Consider the following 12,726-nt stretch of genomic DNA (forward strand, 5'->3'; position numbering starts at 1 on the left):
GATCATGTGGTAATTTTATAGAGCAGGTTGTCACGGATGCGGTGATACCCAATATGTATACAATTTTTTTTATTTATGTACGTTTTACACAATAATTTCATTTTTAAAACAAAAAAAAGTTTTAGTGTCTCCATAGTCTAAGAGCCATAGTTTTTTAAATTTTTGGGCGATTATCTTAAGTAGGGTCTCATTTTTTGTGGGATGAGATGACGGTTTGATTGGCACTATTTTGGGGTGCACATGACTTTTTGATTGCTTGCTATTACACTTTTTGTGACGGAAGATGACAAAAAATGGCTTTTTTTACACCGTTTTTATTTTTATTTTTTTACGGTGGTCATCTGAGGGGTTAGGTCATGTGATATTTTTATAGAGCCGGTGAATACGGACGCGGCGATACCTAATATGTATACTTTTTTTTTATTTATGTAAGTTTTACACAATGATTTCATTTTTGAAACAAAAGAAATCATGTTTTAGTGTTTCCATAGTGTAAGAGCCATAACTTTTTCAGTTTTTGGGCGATTATCTTGGGTAGGGTATGATTTTTGCGGGATGAGATAATGGTTTGATTGTTACCATTTTGGCATAGATGCGACTTTTTTGATCACTTTTATTACCTTTTTTGGGAAGTAAGGTGGGCAAAATTCCAATTTCATCATAGTTTTTAATTTTTTATTTTTATGGCGTTCACCGTTCGGGTAAAGTAACATTACCGTTTTATAGATCAGGTCGTTACGGACGCGGCGATACCAAACATGTGTAGGGAATTTTATTTCTTTCATTTTTAATCAGTGATAAATGTGTTTTTTGATTTTTACTTTATTTTTCACTTTTTTCACTTTTTTTTTGACCCAGACCCACTTGGTTCTTGAAGATCCAGTGGGTCTGATGTCTACATAATACAGTACAGTACAATATATAGTACTATACTGTATTTTACACTTTGTCTGAACAGATCTATGCCTTTCAGCACAGATCTGTTCAGAACCATGGACAGCAGGACGCCTGAGAAGGCGTCCTGTTGTCATGGGAACCTTCCCCGTCTGCTCAGTTATGGTCAGAACTGCGCAGACGGGGAAGGGTAAGGACGGGGCTTGGGGGGGCTGCCTGGGAGCTCTCTCCCTCTCCATTCGGGGGACTGCAAAGGCACAGCAGCCCCCCGATGGGAGAGGGAGGGAGCTCCCTCTTACTGTTAACCTTTTCCATACAGCGGTCCGTACGGACCGCTGTATGGAAAGGGTTAAACGGCTGACATCGCATCACCGATGTCAGCCGTTTATACCAGGGTGCCAGCAATGTGCTGGCACCCTGGTATACCCACTAGACGCCAACGATTACGCAATGGGAGGCGGGCGGGGGATCGCGATCCCGCCTACCGCACCGCCCGCCTCCCGCACCGCCCGCACCGCCCGCAACCCTCCCCCTGCACCTCCCACCGTGCCCAAATAACTCAGGGGTGCAGGGGGAGGAATACTGGACAAAGTTTTGAATCCTAAAGTTTCTGATCCCCGCGGTCAGGGACCGCGGGGATCATAAACTGCAGATATCGCAGCAAACCGCAGGTCTGAATTGACCTGCGGTTTGCCGCGATCGCCGACATGGGGGGGTCACGGGACCCCCCCGCGCATTTAGCCTAGGTGCCTGCTCAATGATTTGAGCAGGCACCGGGTTCCGATCACTGCCAGCCGCACGGCAGTGATCGAAAATGCACAGGGCGTACATGTACGCCCTGTGTCCTTAAGTACCAGGGCACAAGGGCGTACCTGTACGCCCTGTGTCCTTAAGGGGTTAAACACTTAGTTATCTCACATGTTGATTTTTTTGTTGTTCTATTGATGGGAGACACACCCATGGAGTCACTATTTAAAGGCACATGTCACTATATGATCTCATAGCTTGATGAAGACCAGAGATGGTTGAAATGTTGCTATCCCTATGCTGCTGTTACCAATAAAGTAACCAGCTTGTTCACCAGAACTGAGGAGTGCTGTGGATTTTCTTCTTTATCTGTATACCTATGGGACCCTCAGCCAGGATCCTCATCCGCGAGCACCGACCTATCTAGGTTTCTATTGGCAACTGTCCCTATATTGGGACCTGGAGTGCTGCTTAACCCTCTTTAGTACTGGAGAATGTGACACACTGTGCAGAATTTTTCAGTCATAAGTCCAACCCCCTTTGCAGTTCATAACCTTTAACAAAGCCCAAGCAAAGGTGCTAGAGTATCAATGTGAGCAAAGGGCACAAACGGAGGGTCATACCTGAAACAGAGGCATTAGGGTCACCTGAGGCAGGGTAATTGTGGGGATCCTGGAGCAGGGGTAACTTGAGAAGAGGCAATATTAGCGGTGCATTTATAGTGGGGGCATCTGGAGCTGGGGCACTAATGGGGGTGCACCTAAAGCAGAGGCATTGGGGGGACCTAGGGCAGAGTCCCCCCAATGCCACTCTAAACTCTGCAGAGAGCAGCACACATTTATAGATCTGTGTCTGCTATAAACTAATCCCCTATTTCCCCTTTACAGTCTTCTACAGCTCATTACTGTCACACACCTGAGAAATCAGCCCAGCACCACAGAGGAGTCCTTCTTTCCGGCAGCCACAGTTTTCTAACAGTAGGGAGGGCAGGAGGTTGGCCAGACATGTTCTCTCCTCCTTCACAGCCAGCACCAGGGAAGTTTAGAAGGTACTGCGGGACCTCCTGTACAATATACACATTAGTAGGAGGCTGCATCACGGTGCGATACTGCCACCTAGTGGCTACAATAATTATCTCTCCTAAGAAACAAGAGAAATAATTACTCCTCCGTCTTATCTTCAGGCGCAGGAGACTGGGGGCCTACTGAGGAATCAGTCAGTCCGAGCCTGCTTGCAATCAGATTTGCCATGAAAGTCTATTGGTGAAGGTTCAGTGGTTTGGTCTACCGCTGATCTCAAAGGTGTTACCCAAAGCTCATACAGAGAATACTTACCTGGTCCCCGATGCCTGTGTTTTTCTGGATCCCTCCACAGCTGTCGCTCCATCTCCCCGTCGTGCAGATCACAACATACAGGGATGGGGGGGGGGGTGCAGCCAATAGCAGGCCGTGATAGTGACCTGCCTGCTTGCGTCACATGTGACGTTACCCGTGATGCCCAAAAACAAAGCAAGGAAGTCTCTTTTTTGCTGTACGTCAAGAGGATACATTTGTAAACAGAAAAAACGTATATAGAAACGTATGGCTTGATATACCCATAGACTATAATTGGGCAAACATAGTTCAGAAGTACAAACTTTTGACTCCATTTGTTACTGTTTACGTTATTTTGCAAGATAGAATAACATGGCATACAACGTTTTTCTGTACTGCAAAAAAGTATGAAAACGTATACACCCTTTTTACATTGTAGTAAATGGGAGATGGATGGAGACATAAGTCAATAAACATATTCATTGTTATCCAGATACTTCCTACTTCCTTTGATATTCTTCACATCTTTTAAAAAAAAAAAAGAAGTTTCACAAAATCATATACGTTTTTGTTAAAAAGAATTGACACAAACATATTGAAAAGTAACCACGTCCATCAAACGTATACGTTAAGAAAAAGGATAGACAATCACAAAATTGCATACACTTGTGTACATTTTTTTTTACTGTATGTCTAAACGTATCCACTTGATGTACAGAAAAAACGAGATAAGAACAACCCTTAGGCGATATATGACACTATTTATCGATTTGCAGTAGTAACGCGCAGTAACGTAGTTTGTAAGTCTGAAGAAAATACATCTCTCCATCCTATTCAGTCTGTTATCCTGCAGCTGTTATCTAGAGGAAGGCAAAAGCCCTGTATGAGGTAGAAGTCAATTTTCCTCATCTTTAGGAAAAAAAATCCTTCCTGACTCCAATCAGGCAATCAGAATAACTCCCTTGATCAACGACACTTCTCCAGAAATCTAATAACTATAACCTGTAATATTATTACACTCCAGAAATATATCCAGACCCCTCTTGAACTCTTTTAGTGAATACACCATCACCACCTCTTCCGGTAGAGAGTTCCATATTCTCACTGCTCCTCTTTTCCTCTAGACGAAGAGGATGTCTCTTTGTCACAGCCATGGGAGAGATCTCTGTACTGTCCCTTGATATATTTATAATTAGTTATTAGATCAATTCCTTTTCTAAACAAAATCACCGCAATTTTGTAGTATTTTACTTTTTTTACTGCCAGGATCGGACTGGCCCAGCAGAGTAGTAGAGGATCTGGTTCAATAGTAGGCCACAAAGGTCCAGTAGAAAAAAAAACATTTGGAGCTGCCTTTGGGGGACAATCGATTGCTACTAGGGTCTATTTCTTTCTATTTCAAAGCCTATTGGACAATATTCAAGATATATGGGGTTAGGCCCCCACAATAATTTCCTTTAGCGGGCCCAAGGAACCCCAGTCCAACACTGATTACTGCCCTTGCGATGCCCCCCATGATCTTATTAGCAGCTGCCTGGCATTTGTTGCTACAGTTAGCCAACATGGTTAAGGCCATCATTAAAAAAAATATGATGTTGACTCCTAAGACAGATCTTCATTTACGGCCTCAAGAGCTGGAAGTTTTAAACTAAATAATACAAATTTTAAGGTCATAATTAGAATTATCATACAATGTGCTCTGGGCTGAACAGTTTTTTGTGAAGCCCCCATTGATCCCTTTAAGTTTTTATCTAGTAGAACATGGGTTATTGAGCACTGGAACAGATTAATGTTTATAGTGTCATCATTTTGTTTATTATGAGGCGGTCGTCTAACATTGCTGCATGATAATGGACAAGCTGATTGCAACCTTAATCCATGGTAAACAGCACAGCGAGTGGATTAGAGCTGTTCATCTATCCATTTAATTCTACGTGTAATCATGTCTAAACAGCAAGGTTTAGGAGGAAAGCTTATTATTTTGGGACCCTTCCAAAATCTGCTTTGTTTCAAAATGCATGCTTTTGAGGAAAAATAATAGAATATAATTAGTATAAATGTAAGAAAAACTGAGAAATACATACATGTTAGAGCTTATTTTTCAGTAGCTAAACATGGTGATGAGAAATAAGTGCAAAAAATTTTCACCAGTGAACACTATTAAATCTGAATATTTAAATATATTATTATATCAGTTTATGCTATATGTTTCTGATACAGTTCCAAAACCATTGCGTAGTCAACAATACATGTATAACCTTATGGCTATCTTCAACAGCCACTTACTGTTTGAACACTGAACTCAATAACTAATCATTATGCATTAAACATGTAAGATCTGATTGGCAGCGTCCAACCCCTGGGAGAACAAGTTTCCCCATCATTCTGTCCTCAATAACTCATAATGGAAAAGTGAAAACAGAATGTTAGAAATCTTTGCTAATTTATTAAAAAGGAAAAACTAAAATATTGCATTGACATAAGTATTCAGACCATTCACTCAGTACTTAATTGAAGCACCTCTGGCAGAGATTACAGCCTCCAGTCTTCTTGGTTATGATGACACAAGGTTTGTACACCTGGATTTGGGGATTTTCTGCCATTCTTCTCTGCAGATCCCAAGTTCTGTCAGTGTACAGCCATTTTCCATTCCATTTGATTGGATTCAAGTCAGGCCTCTCAAGGACTTCTGTGTTATCTTGGCTGTGTGCTTAGGGTCATTGTTCTGTTGGAAGGTAAACCTTTGGCCCAGGCTGAGGTCCAGCTTTTCATTAAAAATATCTTGATAGTTTGCTTCATTCATCTTTTCCTCAATCCTGACCAGTCTTCGTGCCCCAGCAGCTGAAAACCCCCCAACAGCATGATGTACCACCATAATTCACTGTAGGCATGGTATTGCAGTTTAGAGGCAGTGTGTTGTTTCCTCCAAACATGATACTTAGAATTCGAGGCCAAAAAGTTAGATTGTGGTTTGATCAGGTCAGATAATATTGTTTCTCACAGTCTGAGAAACTTTTAGGTGCTTTTTTTGCAAATTCCAGGTGGGTTTTCATGTGCCTTTTACTGAGGAGAAGCTTTTTTCTGGCCACTCTGCAGCAGAAATATTTTTTGTACCCTTCTCAAGATCTATGCCTCCACACAATTCGTTCTCTGGGCTCTACAAGCAGTTCTTTCCTTCTTGTGGCTTGGTTTTTGCTCTCATATACATTATCAGCTTTAAGATAATCCTGTCCAGATCCCGTTCAACTGATGTTATCACAAGTGGACTCTGATCAAGGTGTAGAAACTTCTGAAAGATGATCAAGTGAAATGAGAGGCCCTTCCTTCCCGTCAATCTGCTAGATCATCGCCTTGTCAATACAGTATGGATTGTAAAACTGGACATGCCTTGTTTCACACGTTCCTTAAATAGATTGTCCAGGCTACCGATATTGATGGCACATCCTCAGGATAGGTCATCAATATTAGATCTTTGGGGGGGGGGGAGGGTCTGACACCCTCCACCCCTATGTTTTGGCACCCTCGGCACTTGAAACTTGAATCTAGAAGCAGACAGCTCCGTACACAGTGTAGTGGCCACGACTGGGTACTGCAGCCCAGTAAATGGGAGCTGAGCTGCAATATGCAGGCATTGGAAACTACACACGGTACGGAGCTGTCTGCTTCCACTCGCATACTGTATATCTTTCAGTGTCACAGCTGATTGGTGTGGCTCCCTGGTGTAAGACCCACATCAATCTGATATTTATTATGAGGATAGGTCATCAATATCTGTAGCGCAGACAACCCCTTTTTTAGTATTCCTATTACAGATATAACACCTGCCCCAATTGTTATACTGAACTGAATTTACATTGCCAAAGTGGTGTCATAGTTGGTGCACTTTACTTGCAAAACTATACTGCTTTTCTGACTCATCAATCATATAATTTTAGATAAAGGCATCCACCTCTTGGGGGCATATATGCATATGGATTTATATAGCTAATATTGAGTACAATGGTAGTAGTTTAAATGTGTACGCAGTGAGCTCCCCCTAGTGGTAGTGGCAGGCAGTCACTAAAAATGTCACTATAAGCAAAGAAAGCATTTCAGTATAGCTCCCTCCCTTTGACCAAATAGTAGTTGTGCTCACTGCCTCAATCATAGCCATATCAGTAATCTGTAATGGAGATATATTTTCAATGCATCTTTAGAAAAAATATCTTGGAATAAGGTTTTATTTTTCTCTTGTGTTGTACCCTTTTCTATTCTTCTGACTTGTGTTTGCAATTATGCAATTAATGCAATTATCTCAAGAAAGAGAAGATGAGAATTTACTAAAACATGCAAGAGGCCACCATTTAAAACATAAGATAGTCAGGATAATGGCTGATGTTGAAACTCAGACTGGGAACAGAGCCCAATGCTTAACTCAAGCTCACACACAAAGACTTTGCCAAATGGGTATAATTCCAAATAGGTTTCATGAAAAACCAATTAGTGTCCAATAAAGAAATATCTCCCTTCTACGGCACTGAGAATGGCCACCTTAAAGTTGTTGTCCGGGTTGAGAGCTGAACCTGGACATAACCACATCTTCAACCAGGCAGGCCCCCTGATATTAGCATCGGAGCATTTCATGCTCTGATGCTCTCCCTTGCTCTTGGATCGTGCAGGGCAAGGGCTTCTTTGTTTATGTTTTTTACTGCTAGATGGAGGCTTCTGCCCAGCTGTGTATTCAGTGACATTACCGATTCTGATGGATGGGCTTTACTGCTGCCCTAGCCGTTTTACAGGCTAGAGCAGCGCAAAAGCCGGCTCATTAGTGCCAGTCACGTCACAAGGCTCACTGCTGGGCGGAAGCCTCCGCCTAGCAAACCCTAAGGAGAGCCCGATACATTACCAGATCTCCATAAAAGCCTTTTCCCATGCGATTCAGTGCAGGGCAAAGGAGAGCATTGTAGCATGAAATGCTCCGATGCTCATATTAGAGGGGCTGTGGGAATGTGGGTATGTGAGGGTTCAGCTCTGAACCCAGACAACCCCTTTAATATAGGCAACTGGTATGTTTTTTAGTCATTTTTCCTTTTCTAGGGTTTTCTCATTGTTTTTAGAGATTCTGGTGTGGAGAACTAGCAATTTCCTTATGATTTTTACCATGACCTAATGACAAAAATTTAAAAGGGCCTATGTTGGATTGGGGCATACAGACCACTGCAGTGCAAGCGTCAAGTAATATAGACCCTTTGGTTTCTCACAGTCAAGATTTAGTAATCAATGAAGGTATATTTTCCACTTGTAAGCTATTAACTTTTGGTAGGAAGACCAACAGTTTTATAGGAGTTGGTTGGCTTCAACTTGGATTGAGTTCACCCATTTCTTCCCATTGACTGTTCATATGTGAGATGTACAAAACTCATGCTGTCCCAGACTAAATTCACCAACCTGTATGCCAAAATAAAGAGACAACACCAGATGATAAGTGTGGGGGCTGAAGTAGGCACTTTTATTGTTTGGGGGCAATAAAAGTGTTACTATTACTTTGTGGGGCCAAAGAGGGCAGGAAGCCCTCCGCGAGTAGTGCAGTGAAAAGGATGGAAATGGTGGTAGCTATGATGCTGGTAGTAGTGCTCACAGTTCACAGTGGCAATTGTCTCCTCTGGTGCTCTGGAGCCAAGCAGTCATTACAGATCTGAAGCAAAGGGTTGGCAGATGTATGGTGGAGTCAATAATCAGGGCCATTTGTTTCAATTAATAAGTCCGTCCTTACTGACGTGCAAATGGGAGTAGTAGTAGTACATACAGCAATACAAGGCACAGTTCTAAAGTGTATAATAGTGTAATCTTCTCCCAATAACAGTGTTGGACAACAACAATGATGGAGGTTGTAATATTCTGTCTTGTTAACTCTTTCAGCAGAACCACAGGCATGCAATGAGGTTCTTAAGTACTTCTGCAGTTCCTGGACTGAGGAGTGCAAATTTTAAATGAGTGACCAATTTATCCAATGTGGTAGGGTACTTTAGCAATGATCCCTCTCACAGCAGCAAAGTCTTTCTGCCATGAACTAACATAATACCTTGCTGTCTAAATATAATGCACATCCTTGCGGGTTCTAGGCCTTTCAATATCCTTCTCTCTGGAGTACTCTGGTAATAGAGTTGTTTGCTTCGCAGTTGAAGTCTCAGAGACTGAGGTTCTTTGAACTGGGGCCCACCTCTCAGGAGCTTGCACATGTAGGTCTTCACTGTAGCTCAATTAGACTAGACTAACTACCAGGTCCATCTACTGGCAAGGAGGATGTCCATACAATGCCATTAGGTACATAGAAAACATAGCAAATTACATTAAATCTTTATCAATAATTAACCCTTTGCAGTAGTCCTTTTGGGGTACTGCATGTGCAGCACAAAGAGGGCTACTTTTACCATTTGGGGACATATGTTTGTTTAGAGGAGATGAGGTACTGGAAAAGAGAGAGGCTAAGGATGTCCGGGCAACAAATTATGCAGAGACAAGTTGTGTCTGAAGGAATTTAGGGATCTAGTGTAGGGTCTAATAATTTTGTGGTCTGGTCTTGAGTCTGAATGAATTTTGGGATCTGGAGTAACATATCAGTGCCTAGCTGTTTGCTATACTATTCATATACCTGTATGGGTAAGGACACTTAGCGGCATAGTTGCATTTTTCTTTAACTGACTATATTAATCTTGTAAATGCTCATGCTCTCGGGGTGGGATGATTCAAACCTTTGCTATGGGACCTAGCTATCTCTACTTCTTTCAAAGGGTTGTACAGTCAGTTAAAAAATAAATGCATTGAAAGTGTCTTAATACAGTAAACTTTACTTACTGATTACACCTAACTTTCTATTTGAGCTGTGATCCCCATTCTGCCCTGCAGTCATGTGACCACAAGATTCCAGTGCTCACTGATGCGGCATGATCTGTCAATCATGTGATGTTCAGGCCTTTGCTCAAACTCCCTTTTTTCTAAGGCACAGGAGCCCTGTATGTATAAAAGATCCTCCACTCCAATCAAGGGGTGGGGGAGCGCTGAAGATAATAGGCAGTTTGAGCAACTGCCTGGTGCACTCTGTTTAATGGAGTAGAGCAATGGTGAAAAACAGCGTCGGATTGAAGTCCTTTGGGCCCACCAAGGAAATCATTCTGAGGGCCAACCCTCTGTGTATATAGGACCTTAAGGGCCCTATTTCATTAGGGTCTATTATTGCCAAAGCTTGGGCCCACCATAGGATCCTCTGGTACTCTGACCCTGGGGAAAAGACATCACATGATTAGCAGACAGGAAGTCATGCTGCATCAGTAAATGCTGGGATCGTGCAGTCACATGACTGTGGGGCACAATGGGCTTCTCAGCCTGAATAGAAAGATGGGTGTAATTACTTAGTCAATAGTAGTATTAAGACATTTTCAATATTCAGATTTCTTATCTGACTGCACAAGCGCATTAATTAAAATGTTGAGTAATCATCCTGTATGTGCTCACAGATAGGTTGTACCCTGCTGTGAAACCTTTCAAGTGACTGATTCACAACACTTTCGCTTGTCTTAGATAAAACATGATACATTGCTGCTGAAGGTTTTTAAGCCGTTGAAAATGATGATAATAAGTCAATGTGCCGAAATGGCTCTGAGAGACTTTGGAGAGGTCTCATCAGTGAGGGATTCAATCATTGGTCTCTTTGGTACAGTGTGGTAAGTGCAAGCATAGCAGACATGACTTGTCTGTAATAGAGCTAAGTTTGTCATTTCATGTCACTCACTATAATAATAAGTCCTTTTTCAAAGAGATGCAGATAACTTCACACAAACAAGTTACATGACAAATTAGAATAACACTATTATAATATACAATGCATTTGGAAAAAAAAAATTAAGTTTCCCCCCCATCTGTCTGCACTTAGTACCCCATAATGAGAAAGTGAAAACAGAATTTTAGAAATGTTGATAAATTATGAAAAAGTTAAAAACTAAAATTTGGTCTGGTCTTAAATATTCAGACCGATTTTCTGTGGCACTTGAAATTTAGCTCTGGGGGCCCTCACATTTATAGTGATCAGCTTTGACATTTTTTTCACCTTGGTTGGAGTACACCTGTGGTAAGTTATGTTGATTGGACATGATTTGGAAGAACACAGCACTGCCTATATAAAGTAGAGCTCAGAGACAGGATTGTGTGAAGGCAGAGATCTGGAGATGGGTACAAAACATTCTGAAATTTCTGAAAGTTCCCAAGAGCACAATTGGTCTGTACATTTTTAGGTGGAAGACGTTAGGGACAATAAAGACTCTTCCTTGAGTTGGCCTTTCCACCAAACTAAGAACTCGAGATGAAGGCCCTTGGTAAAGTGACCAAGAACCCAGTGATCACTCTGGCTGAGATCCAAAGATCCTGTGTGCAGATGGGAGAAACTGTATCTGGCAGAGTGGCAAGAAAAAAGCCTCTCCTCAGTAAAAGACAGGTGAAAGCCTGCGTGGAATTTGCAAAAAAGGACTTAAAGGTCTCTCAGACTGTGAGAAACAAGATTCTCTGGCCTGATAAAATCAAGATTAAACATTTTGGCCTCAATTCTAAGTGTTGTTTCTGGAGGAAAGCAGGCACTGCCCATCACCTGCACAATACCATGCCTACATTCAAACATATTGGTTGCAGCATCATGTTGTGGGGGTGTTTTTCAGTGGCTGGGACAGAGCTACATACAGAGATATTCTTAATGAAAAGCTGATCCAGGATGCTCTATATCTCAGACTGAGGGCCGAAGGTTTACCTACCAACAAGACAATGACCCTAAGCGCATAAGCAGGACAACAAAGGAATGTCTTTGGGACAACTCTGTGAATGTCCTTGGGTGGCCCAATCATAGCCCTGACTTGAACCCAATTGAACATCTCTGGTAAGACCGGGAAATGGCTGTCCACCGATGGTATCAATCCAACCGGACAGAGCTTGAGAGGATGTGCAGAGAAGAATGGCAGAAAATTCTCAAATCCAGGTGTGTAAACCTTGCTGCATCATAACCAAGAAGACAGGAGACTGTAATTGCTGCCAAAGGTGGTTCCACTGGGTCTGAATTCTTATGTCAATGCAAGATTTTAGTTTTTCCTTTTCGATAAATGAACAACATTCTGTTTTCACTTTGTCATTATGGGGTATTAATTTTAGCACAAGGCCGCAAAATAACAAAATGTGAAAAAAGTGAAAGGGTCTGAAAACATGGTACATAGTCCTGGGTAGACAGGCCCTACAGGTAAATTTCCTGGTGGGCTAATGTCCATGGGGCCACCCTAGCCCTCTGCATGGTCTCCGGTTGAGTATATATGTCACAGCCACTATCTCTGGCTGTGACCTTCCGTACTTTGAAGTTTCGTTTCTGTGTGTTATTTGTGGTTCTGTATGGGTTAACTCCCCTGTGTTCCTATTAGGAGTTAATCCTCTGTCTGCTCCATGGGTGTGGCCTCTCTGCTGCACCCATGGAACCTGTATTTAAGGCTGAGGTTTCCTCAGTTCTGTGTCAGCTCTCCTGGTGTGTGTTGTCTTGTCCTGCTCCTTGTTTGTATCCACTCTCCCATGCTGCTGACCCATGGGATCCGTGTCTGTCTGTGCTCTGTGGGTTTCCTACTTGTTCATTCCCGTCTTCTTTCCTGTGTTTTGTTATCTGTTCTGCCTGTTATGTTTGAGTTACCTTGTGTATTTATATTTCTCTGTTCAGCAAGCCCTTGCTGCAGCATGCCTTGCTGCAGAGTGCTATGGGCAAGGCCACGCAGTA

Source organism: Bufo gargarizans, chromosome 2 (genome assembly GCF_014858855.1).
Source record: "Bufo gargarizans isolate SCDJY-AF-19 chromosome 2, ASM1485885v1, whole genome shotgun sequence".
Classification (NCBI taxonomy): domain Eukaryota; kingdom Metazoa; phylum Chordata; class Amphibia; order Anura; family Bufonidae; genus Bufo; species Bufo gargarizans.